Source organism: Solanum tuberosum, unplaced genomic scaffold, assembly GCF_000226075.1.
Source record: "Solanum tuberosum cultivar DM 1-3 516 R44 unplaced genomic scaffold, SolTub_3.0 scf00108, whole genome shotgun sequence".
Lineage (NCBI taxonomy): Eukaryota > Viridiplantae > Streptophyta > Magnoliopsida > Solanales > Solanaceae > Solanum > Solanum tuberosum.
In genome coordinates this window covers 338,773-359,044 of record NW_006239033.1, presented here as the reverse complement: position 1 = coordinate 359,044, position 20,272 = coordinate 338,773, and positions in this window count along the sequence as shown.

Below are 20,272 nucleotides of genomic sequence, written 5' to 3'. Positions count from 1 at the left end.
GTGTCTGCCAAAGATGTCTGCACAGCTGCATCTATCATGGCCTCCTCAGTCTCCGTAAGGCCCTCGTAAGAAGCCTCCTCAAAAACCACAAGCATCTCCTCATCCGTCTCAGCCTCAGACTTGGGATCAACTACCTCCCCAACTCGAACATCATCTCCGGTGGTAGCCGGAGGCATATTTTGCTCTACTGGCATATCTGGGATCTCCACCGTACTGAAAATCATAGACATGTCAGTGGACTTCAGCTGGTCCACATCTCTCCTCAGCGCAGTAATAGAGACCTTTAGAGCCATCACCTCATCGGTGGATCCTTGGCCACGCTCGCACACTGTTATCCTAGCCGCAAGGGTATCAATGGTAGCACTCAAAGGTATCACAACATCAACGAGGGTTGTCTGAATCATGCCCGGAATGGAGGCCTCAAGCCTGCGGCACGACGATCATCAGAATGGGCTAGCTTCCCCATCCGTAGTAATGCAGCCTGAAGGCCCAGGGGCCGGAGTACGCAATGTTGCCTCTGCAGGTAGTGTCTAAGGATCAACAACCAGGGATGTATCCACCGGGGTTGCCTTCTTCTTCTCCGCCTCATCTTTCAAGTACTCATCATCAATCCTTCGAATGTTGGTAGAAGATGTGGGCATTATTTCCATTTATTTTTCTCATCTCTAGGAACCCGAGCCCGTCTGCATAGCTCAGTGATCAACACTAGAAAGGGGAGGGAAGTTCGGCGTTGCTTGGCCCTCATAAGCTTCTCATGTGTAATAATCATCCCTAAATTCAGCCTCGTCCCATCAATGATGCAACCAAGACAGGCTGCTTTGGCGTGGCGAAGAATCGACTCATTCTGGGACGGCATAATGGTACTGTTGATGATGCCAAATCAATACCTCGCTGCTACATTGAGGTCCTTCTTTTCAATAGCTGCCCCAACCTCAAGCCACTTGGGAGTACCGTCTAATATCAAAGGAGCCAACCACTTCTTCATGTTTTCCAGTGTTTTTGTCCTGATCTTGTATTGACAGTCATCTTCAAGTCTCATTGTACATTCTAAGATTGCATTGATGGCAACATAATCACACTACACCTTTTTACCCCTGACAACCACATAGTCAACTGGCTTGAATTTGGCTGCCAGTTTGTTCCCTTGTGGTATCAAGGCACTGTAAGCACGGTAGAATTCTCTTACCCAATTTGGAATGTGTGGGCCACGGGGCTTGATGAATAGCTGGAATTTGTGTGACCTCAAGCAACTCATGATCTAAGGGTATCTGTCTATGACACCATCAGTAGACAGCCTCTTCTCCTCTATGATGGTCCTCAATCCCTCAATCTTTACTCTGTTCATAGATCGGGGAGGAGGACCCTATACCGGTGGTGCTAACGGCCTGTGCTGGAGCGGGAGAAGGAGTAGTGGCCTGGGATGGCCTGATCCTAGACGGATCATTCAGCCTCTTTGAACGCAGCTCCACTTTCTGGACTGCTAGTAGCTCATCCTCAAGCTCAGAAGTGGCGGCCTGATGCTCCTGGTGCTCACCCTCACTCTCAGAAGTGGTGAGGTGAGTGGCATAAATGTTGTCACTATCGGAGCTGGCCTCCAGTGACGCAACTGCAAGTGCCTTGCCCTTTCCTTTTCCCTTCCCACCAGTTGTGGGAAGTTTGGTAGTCTTAGCCTTGGATGCAGCTGCATCCTCATTGATTTTTAGTCCCTTGGCCCTCTTGCGGGGCGACATGTCTCTACCAGCTACTTTAGGTCTAGCCATATCTACAAACACATTGTAGAAAGTGAGAAACAGTTCAAGCAAAAACACAGATAAATAGTTGCAGACAGACTCGCCAAAAGGATCGACGAGTCACCGAATCGCTTTGGCGAGCCAGATCGGGTTTTCCGAAAGAATTGGCTAAAAAAAAATTCAGAGAAATGGCTTGTTGGCGATGAGAGGGTCCTTTCGGCGAATTGCCGACAGCATTCAGCGAGCAAAGACTAGCCCGCCGAAAATTACAATGCATTTTAGGGGATAGGGGAGCAGAAAAGGAGATCTAGAAAGACAATGAACGAGTCGCCGAGTGCATTCGGCGAACTCAGGCTTCTCGTTGAAAGTTACAGAACCCATACTCAAATATAGCATGAAATTAAAGGCGATCTAGGAGGATTCGATAAACCGCCGAGTGGTTCGGCAAGCTCGACCCAACTCGCCAAACGACCCACCGTGCCCACTTTCAACCCAACTTCCAAAATTCAACCCCGCAGCCCCCGAAAACAAAATCAAAACATGCACACCTTCAATTAAACTAAGACCCATTACACCCATGCCCATAGGATACTCAGACTTATCCCGGTTTGGCCAAATTTGACCATTTGACGACTTTAGCCCTTAGGAATGACGTCAAATGCTCCATCATCGGGCATAAAACGTCATTTCGAATAAATGTGGGTTACTCAGACTTCACCCGACTATACCCAACAACATTTTAGCACAACCCAACAGTTTTGATCAATTTTAAGGCATGCAAAATTTAGGAAATCATGGTATAGGCATTCTAGGCACGATATTCGAATTAAAACAAGTACACACATATATAATTACAATCAGAGAGGCCCAACACACAACACTAAGATAAAGAACAGTTGCAAATGAGTCAAAATAGCTAAATGTAAGTTCGGGGTTCGGAAAACCAACCTTAGAAGCTGAATAAATCAGTTGAAATGCTAGGCGGCAAAGAAATCCAACTCCGAACACACAATCGATGACAAATATGCAATATAAAAACATAAGAATATAGGAAAGTATAGTACGGGTGTGAGTTTGGAATGTTGAAAAGTGAGGGAATGTGAAAGATTTTGAACTTTTGGACTTTAAAACCGTCCAGTTCTCCCCATTCGGCGACATTAGTTTTGCTAGCCGACCCACCCGGTGACACGCCGGGTGGGTACTTACCTCGCGAAGATTTACCGCATCTTCAGTTAAATTGGGGGGTCCAAACGGTGGACAAAATTGAGATCGCCAACCTGGTTGGCGATTCGCCTATTCGCTTTAGGCTCACCGAGTTTTACAAACTCCAATTTCAAAATTCTTTGAGTCCAAGTCGGGCTCGCCCACCTCTTCGGCGAGTCGCCGATTGGACTTTTAGCTCGCCAATCTAAACTTTTCAAACACATTCCACATTTTAACCTGCAAAAATCAACACACCATTATTTCAAACTAAAAAAGAAAACAAATGAAACTTGGGTTGCCTCCCAAGCAGCACCTTAGTTAACGTCGTGGCACGATGCAAGTCCTTACTCAAACTTCATTCTTGGGGTTGACCATAGTGTCACTAGGAAACCCCCCTTGTTGTCTCGGGTTTAAATGAGACGAGATATGACCCATTTGGATCTCCAACTGTTTGGTCGAGACGGAATGGGAAGTAACCATCTAGCTAAGGGTCAACACATCTTCCTTCTTCTCTTTCAAAATCTTGTTTGACCCCTCAACCTTGTTGAGAATACGAGACCACATATCCTCAGACCGACCACCCTCGAAATCCTTTGGCTTTTGGCGCTCACAGGAAGGAGCGTATCTATCCTTCTCCCCGTCTCTCTCTTTCCAAGTGGGGTTACGGTCCTTCCACTCTCTATCACGATCCTTCCAACCTTCATCCCTGTCCCAACCTTGGTTACCACCCTGCCTCGGGTAGTTTGAACGATAACCACCACCTTGGTTGGCTAGGAAATTCACCTCTTCGTTGTACAAAGCCTCAAACTTGGCCTCATCAAGGTTAACACACCCGACACCCATAACATTGCAACTTCGAGCACCAGCTCCCATGATATTTTTGGACAAAATGTCAATTTGTGTCATGATCTTCGCCATGTTCTGGTCCTCTACTGATCTTTCTCAAGCTGCTCCTTGGCCAGTTTAAACGTGAGAGGGAGACCTGATCTTCGCGGGTGTACCAAGCTAGATTTATCGTGGTCATGCCATCCAAGAGCTGGGCTGCTATCACATAAGGTTTCTGCATTAAACCTCTGAGAGAAAGTTGGTCAGCAATGACCTTGTTTACCGAATCAAGGCTCCGATAAAAATACTATAGCAAAACGTTGTCGGGTAAACCATGGGTTGAGCATTGTAGCACCAACTTCTTGAATCGCAACCAAGTCTCATGAATTGGCTCACCCTAGGGGTGGGAATAAATATCGGAAAACCAAACCGAACCGAACTATTTTAGTTCTTCGGTGTTTCGGTTCGGTGTCGGTTCTTTATTTTCAAAACTTCGGTTCTTTGATTCGGAGTTCGGTGTAAGGGTCCCGAAACTACGGTGCACCGAAGAACCGAAGTTTTATTAAATAAATTTAAAAATATTTAAATTATATTACTTAATAAAACTTATATATTTTGACTCAAAATATTTACCTGGCCCATTTCAATTTTTGAATTTTAGAGCTTAAACTTAAATAGCAAATATCTAAATGACAAAACATTAAAGTGTAAACCCTAAAGACCTAAAGTCTAAACTAAACAAAACTCAAGTCAATTCAACTTAGACCAAGCGCCGACCGTCGTGACTTCAGTCTTCAGTCTACACTCTTTACCATTTATCTGCATATGTTTGCTCTTTACCATTTATCTGTATATGTTTGTTGATTCTGTCGCTGTATATTTAGTTGGTCATCTATGTAGAAACATGGGAGGGTAAATAATCCATCTAATTAACAAATCATTTGTCATCTTTGCCTTTTTCCCTTCCAGTCGCTTCTAAAAATACAAGGTTTCTCTGGCTCTTCTTCATTGTGTACGAGAGGTGGACCAAATTCCGCGTATGCTTTATTTTACGCATACATATTATGTCCATATTTTTTTTATAAATAAATAATATATCATATGCTTTGACATATATTATATTTTCAACCCCCACGAAAGTCTAGAAACAGAAACAAAATTTGAATTCTTCTAGTTAAAGAATCATCTATGCTACGTCTTCTTAATTATAAATTAAACATATGAAACTCTTAACACTTTATCATATTCCCTCTTTATTTTTATTCACACCGAAAAATCGATTTAAAAACACCGAACTAAACCAAACCGAAGCAGAAAAAACCGAACCGAACCGAAGAATCAAACGCCCACCCCTAGCTCACCCTCCAAACGCTTAAAGCTCTGAATGTTGTCCCGAAGAGTCATCATCTTCGAATGAGGGAAAAATCGCACTTGAAATGCGATGACCAGCTCTTCCCACGAAGTTATTGATTCTCGTGGCAATTCAGCCAGCCACTTACATGCTTCTCCCATCAAAGAGAACGGTAACAACCTCAACTGGACCGACTCTTGGAATATGTTCTTGAAGGAGAACGGCCCGCAAACATCAACAAAGTTTCTAATGTGCTCATGGGGATCCTCATGAGCCAGCCGACCGAACAAACCTTTCAATTGCAAAAGCTGCAACATCGTGCTTGTAATATGGAACACAACGTTCCCTTCAGCCGGAGGCAAGCGAATGGCACCAATTCCACCCATAAGATGAGGGTCGTTAGCATTTTACTCATTGACATCATTGAGGTTACCGATGTCATCTTGGTGGCCCACTTGGCTACCATTGCTTCCGTTCACACTCATACTCCCTGTTTAAAACAGCAACACACAAAACAAAACTAAAAGTAAGTAGATTCAACTATAACTAACAAGAAAAAAATTCAACTTAACTAAAGAATCCTGACCAACACCACTCCCTAGCAGTGGCACCATTTTGATTAACTTTATCAACAACACTTAATCCAGTTCTAAGCGTCTATGATCGTTAGTCAGTATAATAACCCAACTAAATGAGTTGGGGTCGAATCCTACAAGGAGTGGTACGTGTTTAAGATTCAAAAGTAAAGTACAAATATGTTCTAATCAGCCATAGGAATAGACATTTACGAGTAAAAACATAATTCAAATTAGGGGTGACACGAATGTCAAATAAGGGGTTTGGTTTAACTATCAGCTACAACAACAATAAATAGCACGAATTTAACAAATAATGAGACGGGTTCTTGGGATGTGATTGGATTATAGGCTAAAATAGACAAATGGGTGATTGCAACTATTAGTAAATAGTTGTAAATCAGTGACTAAGCTAGACTTTAGTGGGGATAAACTTTCTCTCGAACAATTTACCCCGAATCAAGTTGGTTTATCTCGAACACCAACAAGCAAGCAAATAAGAACTGCCTTCGCTTTATTCCATTCACTCTTTTGAGCTGAATGTGTCGAAAAGGGTTTAGGATTCACTCTCTCGAGCCGAACCCATGACGACCCAATACTCACAAACCATCAATTTAGTAAACTTGGTTTTAAAACCTCTCTCTCGAGCAAGCCAAAAAAATGAAGGTTGAATTGCATTTGCAACTACAACCTTTTAAATTAAACTATAATTACTGAATGAAAGCACTTCTAAATAACATTTAAAATAACAATTAGCAATACCCACAAGCTAAATCAACCCATAATCACACCTAAAAATTAGAGTTTTAGCTAGACATCATAAAAAGATAGAAATCATTACAAAATTGTGTTTTCATCAACTGGTAAGATTAATTTCGTCTTTACAAAGGTCCAAGTTGAAGAATCTCAAAGAACCACTTCCAATTTCTCAAAAATGGAAAACTTCAATTCTTCAAAGGTAAGGAAAAGCTGTCTAAAACACTCAGAGTTCAAAACTGAAAAATTACTCTAATGAATGTTTAGAATAAAATGATACTAAACATAATGTTTGAAAACGTATTTATAATCGCCAAAAATATGTTGTGAAGGACCATTCGGCGCAGTAAGTCGGGCTCGCCGAACAAGTCGGCGATCCGCCCTTTGGTTAGTTCCATCGCTTTTTTGCTTTGGTCTTTAGCATCCTCAAGTTCCGTAACTTTGGACGATCCAACACTGCATCGCGAAACCATGCCAAAAAAATGAAGGTTGAATTGCATTTGCAACTACAACCTTTTAAATTAAACTATAATTACTGAATGAAAGCACTTCTAAATAACATTTAAAATAACAATTAGCAATACCCACAAGCTAAATCAACCCATAATCACACCTAAAAATTAGAGTTTTAGCTAGACATCATAAAAAGATAGAAATCATTACAAAATTGTGTTTTCATCAACTGGTAAGATTAATTTCGTCTTTACAAAGGTCCAAGTTGAAGAATCTCAAAGAACCACTTCCAATTTCTCAAAAATGGAAAACTTCAATTCTTCAAAGGTAAGGAAAAGCTGTCTAAAACACTCAGAGTTCAAAACTGAAAAATTACTCTAATGAATGTTTAGAATAAAATGATACTAAACATAATGTTTGAAAACGTATTTATAATCGCCAAAAATATGTTGTGAAGGACCATTCGGCGCAGTAAGTCGGGCTCGCCGAACAAGTCGGCGATCCGCCCTTTGGTTAGTTCCATCGCTTTTTTGCTTTGGTCTTTAGCATCCTCAAGTTCCGTAACTTTGGACGATCCAACACTGCATCGCGAAACCATTCGGCGATCCGCCGACTGCTCCTTTCTCTCGCCAACTTGATTTTCTCTTTCAAGGCTTGGCACACTGGAACTTTAGGTGAGGTAATGGCCATTAGGCAAGTCGCCAAAGGGACTCGGCGATCACCAGGCCTTCATTTCTTCGTTCTTTCAGCTCACTTTGTTCCTTTTTGCAAATTAGTGTCCATGTTTTGTTCCTCAATCCAAATACCTGGAAATCAAGGGTTTTACATCAGTTATTGGCACAAAACAAGCATTTGAGGACACAAAATCTATCCAAATAAAACCCTAAATGAGTCCAAATCATGGACTCATCAGTTGGTACCCCATTCGTCTCCTAAATTTGTCAATTTTCCTAGAGTTCACCATAGGTTCATGAATGAATATATAAGGAAACTTGTATTGATGTTTGAGAGAAATGAGTCCTTCAATGGCTCTGAGGGATCCTATACCCCTTATATTCCATGATAATGTATTAATCATGGAAAATTGGGTCTAGGTCAGATCCATTTGATTTGGAGATTTGCTTTGATCCACTACAAAAAAATTGGAATCAAAGTTACCACTCGGAGATAGGTTGTTGTAATAAGCAACATTTTGTTGCACCTGAAAGTCCTTACCCACAATCTTTATCTTAGGAAGAATAGACTTTTGACCTCTAATGAGTTCATCATCAATTAGGGAAGGTCCAAGATCTTCAATCATCAGATTGGAAATATTAGTAGTGTTTAGAGATTGAGTCAATGTCAAAAGAAGATATTATGGACTGCCACAATTAAGTAGCCAAATAGAAGATAAAATAGATGAAATACTTCGTGATAATAGTGATGATGACATGGAAGCAATGGAGGAAGAACGACAAATACAAGTTCCAAAAATGTTTCTTATAAAATGATACAAAAATTACGAAAAGAATTTCACAAAATGTTCAATTATTAGTAAAATATTTGATACCTAGTTCAAACAGAACATTTCCTAGAAGGTGGTTGCGTAGACTAGGTACTCTTTCTAGTATTTGTATTTGTATTTGTACAATTTATTTATTTGAATAAATAGACGGCTATTCGCTTTGATTTTCTTTTAAAATAGTCTCTTATATTTAATGCAAGTCATTTTATAAATTTAATTTTCAACTATTTTAATATTACCCTAATATAAAATTGAGTTTAGACTTTAAAGTTTATAATTAAAGTATAAAGCTTAAAGTTTAAAGTTTAAAGTTTCAAGTTTCAAGTTTAATATTTAATGTTTAATGTTTAAAGTGTAAAGTTTAAAGTTTCAAATTGAAGTTTTTATAAAAAGTTAAAGTTTAAAGTTCAAAGTTTACTTTAATGTTCAATGTTTAATGTTTAATGTTTAAAGTTTAAAGTTTCAAATTGAAGTTTTATAAAAAGTTAAAGTAAATTAAACTTTTTTGTAAATTGTAATACTATAAAAGTTATTATGTATTAAATAATATAACTATACTATATATATATAATAATAATATTAAAATATAATAACTAATAGTATATATTATATAATAATATAAAGTAATAATTAATAAGCTATTAAAAAAAATCGAAACAATGTCCCAGTTGGCCAGTTCCGGTACCGGTCCAACCCGGTAGATATAGGATCGGGCCAAAACTTCAGAAAAGTTCCGGTAGACCTGGTTCCGGTAATTTGTCTGGTTTAGGGACACCGGTTCCGGTAAAACTGGTCATGTTCTTCCAGTTCAGTCTGATTGCAAGCTTTAGTCATTGTTGGGGATTTAATTCTTCCTCCTTTTTCATTCTTCAAAAAATGAACCTATTGTTGAGGGAACTCGGGTCTTGGTGATTTTGATCATTTATTGCCCATTTCCAGAGATTCAAAGGTATTTCCCTTTCTTTTTATTTGCTAAAATCGGTTCTAACTATATTTCTTTGTATCAATTCCATTTTTTTTACCTTAATTCTCCTAAATTAAAACTTTTCAAGAATGGTATTTGGACCATTTGAGGTCCGAATTTGATCTCATCTTCGCCCAACTTCTGGGCATGCGATCCTCACCTCGAGGGGAACATAATTACTGAGTGTCACGACCCGATTTCTCAGGCCATGATGGAACCTACTACACCCCCACCAATAGGTAAATCTAATCCTTAGCCCGAGCCATAAGCAACACACCACCAAGCGGAAGCCAACAACAAGAAGTAAGAGCTTAGAACAAAGTAGAGAAACGATAATCAACAAAACTATACATGAACTATCCCAAGACTTGGCATCAGTTAGTAGTTGAACATCTAATCCAAAATATGAGTACAAGGCTTTCACAAATATAAGACAAGTATAATGTAACACTCTGTATCCTAGACAGACCAAAATGCAGATTTCAGAAGTTGTAGGTGCCAACGACGAGCACTACCCACGGACCGTAGGTGGGCTCCGTGGATGGCCACCTGCAACCCTTCCCAGAAATAGTCTAGAAAAATGTCTAAGGGTCGACCCACGACCGGACCTATGGACCGTAGGTCAGACCACGAGTCGTGGATCGAGACCCATATCCAAGTCTTTGAAGCCAACTGACGGTTGACCAGGACAAACCATGGGTCAGTCCACAGACTGTTGGTCAGCTCCATTGGTGGCCCCGACAGCTTTTAATCAGGGGTCGTTTGGTCTTTTCCCTATGCGTTGGACCCCTAAACTACGCCGTTTAACCCCTAAACTACATAGTTTTGGTCAGTTTTAGCCTAGTAACTTAATTAGAACTTAACCTAGTCAACTCATTCTCCAAAAAATCATCAAGTTGAACGAAAAGAAGGAGAAAGAGTCGACTAACCCTCTCCAAGAATGCATCAAGGTTTCCTCTAGTTCCAGCCCCAAAATCGAAAGATTTCTCTGTGGAATTCGTCACCAGGTATGTGGGATTTAACTAGTGGGTTCCTTTCACCCATTAGGTCCCTAGAATTCAGTCAGATTCTTGATTCCCTTATGATGTTTAGACGATAGGGTTTCTAGAACTTCGGAATATTGTTGTGATTCAGCTGTTAGACTAATCCAAATTAGATTATCATGTTTTCGTGGAATTATTGCTTAGTTCTTGCTTGAAACTTAGAACCCTAGTTGTGTAGATTCATTTAGTTCATGAATTACACTTGCTAGGTCAGTTTATTCAGTTATACATGCTTCAGTTAAGAATGTTTCATTATCAGTATATTAATGTTGCATTTTTAGTTAGCATGTCAGTATATTTGAGCTATTCAGTATTACAGAATTCAGTTATAACGTGTTACTAGGCTTAATACCGAGTTGGACTATGGTCAATCACCCTCATAGTCCTAAAACTACGTGCCCCCGTAGGTAAGTCCCCTCTGTGGGCATTAAACTTAGTGATCACGCCAGTCATGCCTCTATACCCTTGGCAAGGTATATTGGGTCCTCTCGATAGGGCGTATACATTAGACTCCATATTTAGCTCATATGGTTTTATAACGGTTATTAGTAGCTCCCACAGTCAGATTATAGTGTATTAACCAAGTTACCAGTTACATTTTCAGTATTCAGTTTCAGCATGTTATGTACTTGGTCACTACATTCAGTTAGTTTATATTCAACATGTTTAGCATATTCTTCATGTTCATCTTATGCCATTGATCAGTATGCTCTATTTCAGTTATGTATATATTGTTCAGCTTCATTCTATCATGCATGTTCAATACCTTTCAAGTACTGATGCATACTCTACACTACATCTTCTCGTGATATAGGTTCAGGTCCTCAGCATTCAAATCACGCATAGATCGATTCCCGATCTCCAGTTCAGTAGCATCAGTGGTGAGTCATCATTCTTCGAGGATGATTGACATGTTATCTTTGTATTTTAGTCTTTCAGTTTCAGTTTCAGTTTTGCTAGAAGTTAGCTGGGGGCATATCCCATCAGCTCTAGTCAGTTAGAGGCTTTATTTCAAACATAGACAGATTCAGCTTTAGTTTAGAGTTTGATCATTCAGTTGTTATTAAACTCATATTTTCTTTATATTCAGAATAGTTAGTGGGTATTTCCCCACTTTCAGTTAATTATTGTTTTAAGCTTCCACATAGTATGTTTCATTCAGTAATTTTTTAGTATGCTTATGATATGCTAACTCAGGGTTAACTTGGGGTCACTCGTGATCCTAGGTCCCGTGTCCGCATGCTTGGGGTAGCCTCGGGGTGTGACAAACTTGGTATCAGAGCATTAGGTTTAAGACTCCTAGGATGTCTGAAAGTCGCACTAAGTAGAGTCTTTTTCATGGGTGTGAAGTGCACCACAGCTAATGAGAGGGAGGCTACGAAGTGTTTTAGGAAAACTTCACTTTCTTTTTATTCTTATCGTGCGTGGGTATGATCTATCGTCTAACTCGTCGTTATGCATTTCAGATCATGCCTCCTCGTAGAGCTTACGCAAGGAATGTGAATGCCCGCAACACTAACATAGCTCCTCCAGTCCCAGATCAGGAAGTTTCGAATGCAAAGTTTTGGAATGCGAGTCATCATTCTTCGAGGATGATTGACATGTTATCTTTGTATTTTAGTCTTTCAGTTTCAGTTTCAGTTTTGCTAGAAGTTAGCTGGGGGCATATCCCATCAGCTCTAGTCAGTTAGAGGCTTTATTTCAAACATAGACAGATTCAGCTTTAGTTTAGAGTTTGATCATTCAGTTGTTATTAAACTCATATTTTCTTTATATTCAGAATAGTTAGTGGGTATTTCCCCACTTTCAGTTAATTATTGTTTTAAGCTTCCACATAGTATGTTTCATTCAGTAATTTTTTAGTATGCTTATGATATGCTAACTCAGGGTTAACTTGGGGTCACTCGTGATCCTAGGTCCCGTGTCCGCATGCTTGGGGTAGCCTCGGGGTGTGACAAACTTGGTATCAGAGCATTAGGTTTAAGACTCCTAGGATGTCTGAAAGTCGCACTAAGTAGAGTCTTTTTCATGGGTGTGAAGTGCACCACAGCTAATGAGAGGGAGGCTACGAAGTGTTTTAGGAAAACTTCACTTTCTTTTTATTCTTATCGTGCGTGGGTATGATCTATCGTCTAACTCGTCGTTATGCATTTCAGATCATGCCTCCTCGTAGAGCTTACGCAAGGAATGTGAATGCCCGCAACACTAACATAGCTCCTCCAGTCCCAGATCAGGAAGTTTCGAATGCAAAGTTTTGGAATGCGATTCAGCTTTTGGCTCAGAGTGTGACTAACCAGAACAATCACAAGGTTCCAGTTCCTACAAATGTTAGTGGTAGATCAGTGGCGGCTAGGGTCCGTGATTTTGTTAGGATGAATCCACTTGAGTTTCTAGGGTCGCAAGTTGGAGAAGATCCCCAGAACTTCATTGATGAGGTCAAGAAAATCTTTGGAGTGATGCAAGTAACTAGAAATGATAGGGTAGAGTTGGCGTCCTACCAGCTCAAGGATGTAGCTCACATATGGTTCATGCAGTGGAAAGAAAACAAGGGTGAGAATGCAGCTCCTGTGACTTGGGAATGCTTTACTGGAGCTTTTCTGGATAGATTCTTTCCAAGAGAGTTGAGGGAGGCTAAGGCTTATGAATTCATGAATTTGAGGCAAGGTTCTATGTCGGTCCAAGAGTATGGACTTAAGTTCACCCAGCTCTCTAGGTATGCTCCACATATGGTTGCCGATTCCTGGGTTCATATGAGTAAGTTTCTATTTGGGGTATCTGACTTGGTGAGAACATAGTGCAGAAATGCTATGTTACTGGAAGATATGAACATCTCTAGGCTCATGACTCGTGCTCAGTAGGTTGAGGGAGATAAACTTAAGGAACAAGCTAAGGATAACAAAAAGTCTAGGACAGGCAACTATGAGTACTCTCAGCAGAAATCGGATGGTGGAAATCGCTCGCAGTTTCAGCAAAAGTCTTTAGCCCCAGCACCTTCATCAGCTAGTGCTCTATCCTCCAGGTTTCAACAGGATCAGAAAGGTAGGGCATCAGGCTCTAAGTCTCAAGGGAGTGTTTCAGGTAATACGACCTACCCAACTTGTCCAAAGTGTGGTGAGAACCATCCGGGTGAGTGTCTTGCAGGGAAAGAATGGTGTTTTAGATGTGGTTAGTCTGGCCATAGGTTGAGGGATTTCCCTTTATCTAAGAAGGGACAATGAGGTAATAATGGAAGGCTTAGTCTACAACTTCAGCAGCTCCAGCAGGTCGCCCGACTCAGCATGATACTTCATCTGGTACAGGTGGCGGTCAACACCAGAATAGATTGTATGCTCTCCAGGCTCACCAGGATCAAGAAGATTCTCCTGATGTGGTTACTGGTACGTTGCGAATTTTTAATTTAGATGTTTATGCTTTGTTAGATCCATGGGCTACTCTTTCCTTTGTAACTCCATATATAGCAGTAAATTTTGGTGTCAGTCCAGAAACATTTTCAGAACCCTTCTCAGTCTCTACTCTAGTCAGTGACCCAGTTATAACTAGACGGGTATACATAAATTGCCCTGTCACAGTCTCAGAAAGTCACCTCAGCAGATCTTGTAGAGTTAGAAATGGTAGACTTTGATGTCATTCTAGGCATGGATTGGCTACATTCTTGTTATGCCTCAGTCGATTGTAGAATTAAGATCATTCGTTTTCAGTTTCTAGATGAGTCAATCTTAGAATTGAAGGGTAGTAGCTCAGTGCCTATGGGTCGATTCATTTCTTACCTTAAGGCCAGAAATATGATCTCTAAGGGGTATCTCTATCATCTAGTTTGGGTTAAGGATTCAAGCTCTGAAGCCCCAACTCTTGAGTCAGTTCCTGTAGTTAATGAGTTCCTAAAAGTATTTCCAGAAGATCTTCCCAAAGTTCCTCTCGAATGGGAAATTGAATTTGGAATTGATCTCCTTCCAGATACCCAACCTATTTATATTCCTCCTTATAGAATGGCTCTAGCTGAGATTAAGGAATTGAAAGAGCAGATGAAAGACCTTCTAGATAAGGGTTTCATCCGACTTAGTACTTCCCTATAAGGTGCACCAGTGTTGTTCGTTAAAAAGAAAGATGGTTCTCTCAGAATGTGCATTAACTATCGGCAGTTGAACAAAGTCACAATCAAGAATAAGTACCCCCTATCCCCAGGATTGATGACTTGTTTGACCAACTTCAAGGTGCTAGTCATTTTTTGAAGATAGACCTCAGATCCGGTTATCATCAGCTCAAAGTCAGAGATAGTGACATTCTGAAAAAAGCTTTCAGAACTCGGTATGGTCATTATGAATTTGTAGTTATGTCATTTGGACTAACCAATACTCCTGCAGCTTTCGTGGATTTGATGAACAGGGTGTTCAAGCAGTATTTGGACTTGTTCGTTATCGTCTTTATTGATGATATCCTCATTTACTCTAGGAATGAGAAGGAACGTGCTACTCATTGAGGGTTGCTCTGCAAACTCTCAAATATTGCTAGTTATTCGCTAAGTTTAGCAAATGTGAGTTTTAGTTGCAATCAGTTGCCTTCCTTGGGCATATTGTGTCTAGCGAAGGGATGCGAGTGGATTCTCAGAAAATAGAGGCAGTGAAACAATGGCCCGGACCTACCTCTCCTACAGGTATCAGAAGTTTCTTGGGTTTGGCTGGTTATTACAGAAGCAATGGCCACATCGGGATGAAGAAGGCCACTATAGCGGGATGGAAGACGCTAGAGCGACCTTCATTTGGGACGAACTTCAGGCGCGATCATGGCGCCCCTTCTCCCCAAAAAACTCGTTTTTAATAGATTTTTAGTATATTAGAGTCTATGCAGTACCCTAGAACCTAAATATGTAATTATTCTAGCAAAATAATCCCTAAATGATGTTTGAATCCTAGTTTTACACCAAGAAAACCATTCATCTGCCACCACCCTTTTCAGAATCATTTCGATCGTATTTTTGTGAAATTCTTACGCTCAGAATGTTGTTGAGACGTTGTGACCGTAAGGGAAGTGTCCATGCTATGTTTTTTCTAGCAATTCAAGCAACATATATTCATAATTTTGAATAGCTACCCCAAGGCCTTTCTAATCAATCAGTTAACGTCATGCAATCGTACTTAAGTAAGTATTGAAGTAAAAAGTGTAAGGGACACACACATTACCTTGAAATTGACGTTCGGAGCAAAGTGATTGAGAGGGATTTGGGAATTTTTGAGGGAGAAAGGGAGGAAATGGGGAAACCATTCCCTTTTTCCCCCCTTTTTACTATTTTCAATCTCCCGCTACAGCGAGAGGGTGATCGCCACAACAGCCCCACTTCAGCGGAAAGCATGCCGCTCTGGCGTGGTCAGACTAAACCAGTCGGCATTTTCCTTTTTCCCGTGTGTTGCCTCATTTTCCCTAACCGGTCCCTTGGGTAAAGAACCCTTCGTGCTTAAAAACCTGGAAATCACTATCCTTCATGGTTCCGTAATAGGCCGACTCGTTAGTTTAGAAGTACCCCAAAAGGTTTCATGCTCATCCCTTCGCTAGTCATTCGGGGAAGAATGAGGGGTAAATTGGTATCTACTGTAACGACCCGAACCGTCGTTATTTAGGAAAGGAAAAACATCGGGAGAACTGGGCCCATCATCCCGCCAAAGCGGTATAGATGTCGTTAGGGCGGTGGTGCTCCAACGAGACAAGGAGTGCCAGAGCGGGATGGTCGGGGTATAACTTAAATGACGCGAAACCTTATTTTATCTTTTTTTTCAAAACACCAAAAAGAGGCGAGGATCACCCCAGAAACCCTCAAAAGGTTGCTCTAGGCTTGGGAAGGAAGGAGAAAGAGATTTCTAGCGCAATGATGGCGATAACTTGCAGATTCTTGGTCAAATCCACCATCTCAAGGTCCAGAAACCAGGATTGGAGCTAAAATCCCTCTACAACTACTTGGCTCCCAGGTAGGCTAGGTTTATTAATTGAGTAGCCTTAAATTCGTGTTCACTGCGTAATATATTGTTAATTGATGGTAGAATTCATGCGTAATCCTACAGGTACGGAAAAATGGATGATTATAGATATATACTACCAGTTCTTGAGTAAGATGGACACCGTAGAAAGAAACCTTGTCCTGTGGGATAGGTTTAGAGGATGTTTCGACTTCTAGTTTGTGTTGTACATGCTTGTTTTAGTCCCATGTTATGTGTACCTGAATGAGAATAGAGAAACGTGAACCGAACTCAAGGGAACGACTAATTATGAATAATTACATGCCATGAACCTGTCACTTGATTACATGATTTGAGTACTGTTCATTATGGATGTGATTGTGATTGTGATTGTGCTGACTGGATCGGGTGTCACGTTTCGACACATTTATTGGATCGGGTGTCACGTTTCAACACATTTATTAGATCGGGTGTCACGTTCCACCACCTATATTGGATCTAGTGTCACGTCCCGACACATATATTGGATCGGGTGTCATGTTTCGACACACTAACAGTTTGGGTGTGGGTTCCATGAGAGAACTACTTGCGATTATTTTGTTCATATCTACCTGTCATTGATAATGGGAGATTGTATGGTGCTCCTGAATTATAATTGAATTATGCATTCTGTATATATGCATTTTTACCATGTCGTGTTTACTTGTTATATATCTCGTTACTGAATGAACTGTGAATGGTTAGGCCCAATCGGGATGTGGTATGGTAAGTGGGGATTGAGGTTCCAAGTGTTACTATGTATTACTTTAGAGAGGATCTCTATGTTCTTAAAAGTGGAACAGTGGGGAGGTGTTTGTGTCGTAAATGTTAGGTAGTTAGGTCGTACCTAGGAAGGAGATTCGTATTGAAACGGTTAGAGAGCCTTGATAACATGTACTATGGGGTCAAGGGTTGATCGGTGATGTGGAACAAATAAGGGTATGTCGTGAGGGGTTGACCGAATTGGTAGTGGTTGTATTTGGGGTCTCCTCTATGAGATAGAATGTCTAAGTCATGATCAGGAGTGGAGTGAGTAAGGTGTTAGAGCCAAGTATACTAGTGCGATTTAAGGTGTTCGGAAATGGTAAGGGTAGGAGGATGAGGGTCGAAGGGTGTACAATTTTGGTACATGTTTCCTACTAGTCGATTTCCTTATATTATGCGGTGGGTATCAGGTTGACCGATAATGCCTACCAGTATGTTCAGTTTGTATTGATACTACTTTAGCTATGTCTTTTTGGCATAGTCTGGTTGTAGGGTCAGTGATATTTCATAGGTGAAGACGAAGACAAACTCCAGCAACTCCTATTTTTCCTTCCATGTGGTGGGAGATGCATCATTTGTTATTATGTTACATGCCTTGTAAATCTTAGAAGCTCTTGTACATGTTTAGACTAGATCCCTGGGGGTGTTAATTACTTTACAAGTCTTAACTTGAATCGTTGAAAACTCTTTATTTTATAAAAATATCATGAATGTTATTTTATCTCAAGTTTTCTTAATCTTTCGCATGTCTTTAATTGTTTGAGAATCGAGGGTTCTCCTACTTAGGTGTTAGAGTAGGTGCCCGCACGGCCCGATGGGTTGGGTCGTGACAATTTAAGTGTTTAACCGTCCTTAACAACTCGATGGTCTTTTTAATTTATAAAAAAACTGAAAAATTCCCGTACCGAATCAAATAACCTTATATGTATGTATATATATTTTTTATATTAAAAATATGTTAAATTTAATATATAAATATGTTTTATAACTTTTTGTAAATATAAATATAAATTGGGCTCTAGGCCTCTAGTTAGGGCTGCATATCGGTCGGTTCGGTTAGGTTTTGAACATTATCGGTTTTGCTTATCGGTTATCGGTTTGTAGACTAGCTAAACCGTTAAAGAACCATTAAGTTATCGGTTAATCGGTTATCGATCCTTATCGGTTCGGTTATCGGGTTAACCGTTAACATATCACACAATTTTTTAAAATAAAAAATCACATGAAGAATTGATGATAATATAATTAAACTTATCAACTCCATGTAATTATTTACTACAAACTGCAATTTGCAATCAGAAAACTGGAAACACGAACGAAACAGAGGCAAAACGTTTCTTTTTAAAGGCTGTCACCTCTACTTGGTTTATGAGGGCAGCAGACCGAGAAACAAGTTCAATGTCATTTCCATCCAATACCAATTCATACTTAACTTTTTCAGAACGGACAACTGTAACCCCATCAAACATATCGACTTTCCTCATCTGATACAGTGATGGCAAAGTAGTTAGTTCCTTTACTAACCTGCAGTAACATCTTAAAGGTGGACTTCTGTCCATCAAGAAAAATTGTGATAGACACATATCATGGAAAGCATTTTAAGCATCATAACATTATTCAAACAATAAATGTTATAGACTACTGCAAAGTGATCCCCATAGTATGGTGACAAAACTAGACTCAAGGAAGCAATTTAATTCCAACAATATAGCAAAATATTACAAACACTTAGCAGCAGAAGAAATTAAAAGAGCACATCAACCCATCAAAGACGGAATAAAACAGCAGCACTACAAGCTGCAAGCCAGCAACATTGCAGAAGACAAAATGCAGCACAACATTCACTGCCAGTCTGCCACAGCCCACACAGGCACAAACAGAATGTCAAAAATTTAAAATAGCAGTCACACAACCTGAAAATTTAAGTCCAAACATAGTACTAAAAGTTCACGTTCAAGTAAACAAAACAATAACTAGTCATCAATCCTTAAGAGTTGACGATTCTGGTTCCTATTTTCCAAACAACGCTTAACATGCTTCCTTAAGGAGGCAGTCCCATTTTTGTGTGAATGGTAATAAGTAACACGGCCACAATGAACACATTTTACTGTCCACGATCCATCTTCTTTTTCTTCAAGTTTTTCATAGTGATTCCAAACAGGTGATCGAGCATTAGAACCATGAAGTCGAGGCATGATGAAATCTGATTGACAAAGAAACAGAGAAAGTATTAGATATTTTGATGGCTAAAAATGAAAGAAAAGTCAAGATAAACTGATGAAGAACACCAAGTTCTACATGTTGCTTGTTTTGCACAAGTATTTGTATTAACCATAATTTAACACACTCATTAGTCATCAAAAGAGAGAAGTCAATCATAAATCAGACATAAAGATAAGATAACACAGGTATATAAAAATCCACCTCAATAGTAAGACATCTACCTTCCTTCTCCTTTAGTAGAGTTAGTGAAGGAACTCTACCAATTTTACATGTCATCAATGCAAAGTTCTTTTCCAAGTTTAGCCAAATCTAAAGAGAAATACGATAACAAGTCAAGGCTCAAGGCTTAAACAATAAAAATATTAAATAAACTATTCACAATTTTACATCAATGAGGTTCTTTTCTTACCTTCTTCAAGTTGCTCAAGAAAATCTAAATCTTCCTCAATACTTATGGGTTGTGGCTCACTCTGAAGCCAATCTTGAAGGCACACTAGAGTTTGTACCAATTTAGGAGTTAATGAACTCATAAATGAATCAAGTATGCGCTCTCCAGTACTAAAAGCACATTCAGACGCCACACTTGAAACGGGAATCGCCAACACATCTCGAGCCATCTCAGAAAGAAGTGGAAATCTAGGTGAGTTAACTTTCCACCAAAGCAATACATCAAAATCTGATTTTCCAACTTCAATTTCTTCATCAAGATATTTAACTAATTCTGACTTTGAACTTGCTCCTCCCCTTTGAGATGTATGTTTTTGTAATTCCTCAAAAAAAATTCCCAAGCCTCCTACAGATCTTGAATCAGAAGTATCCACCTCAGTTGAAGAACATTGTCCATTTTTATCATTTGAAATAGGCTTTGTATACTCATTAAACAAAGATTCCATGTA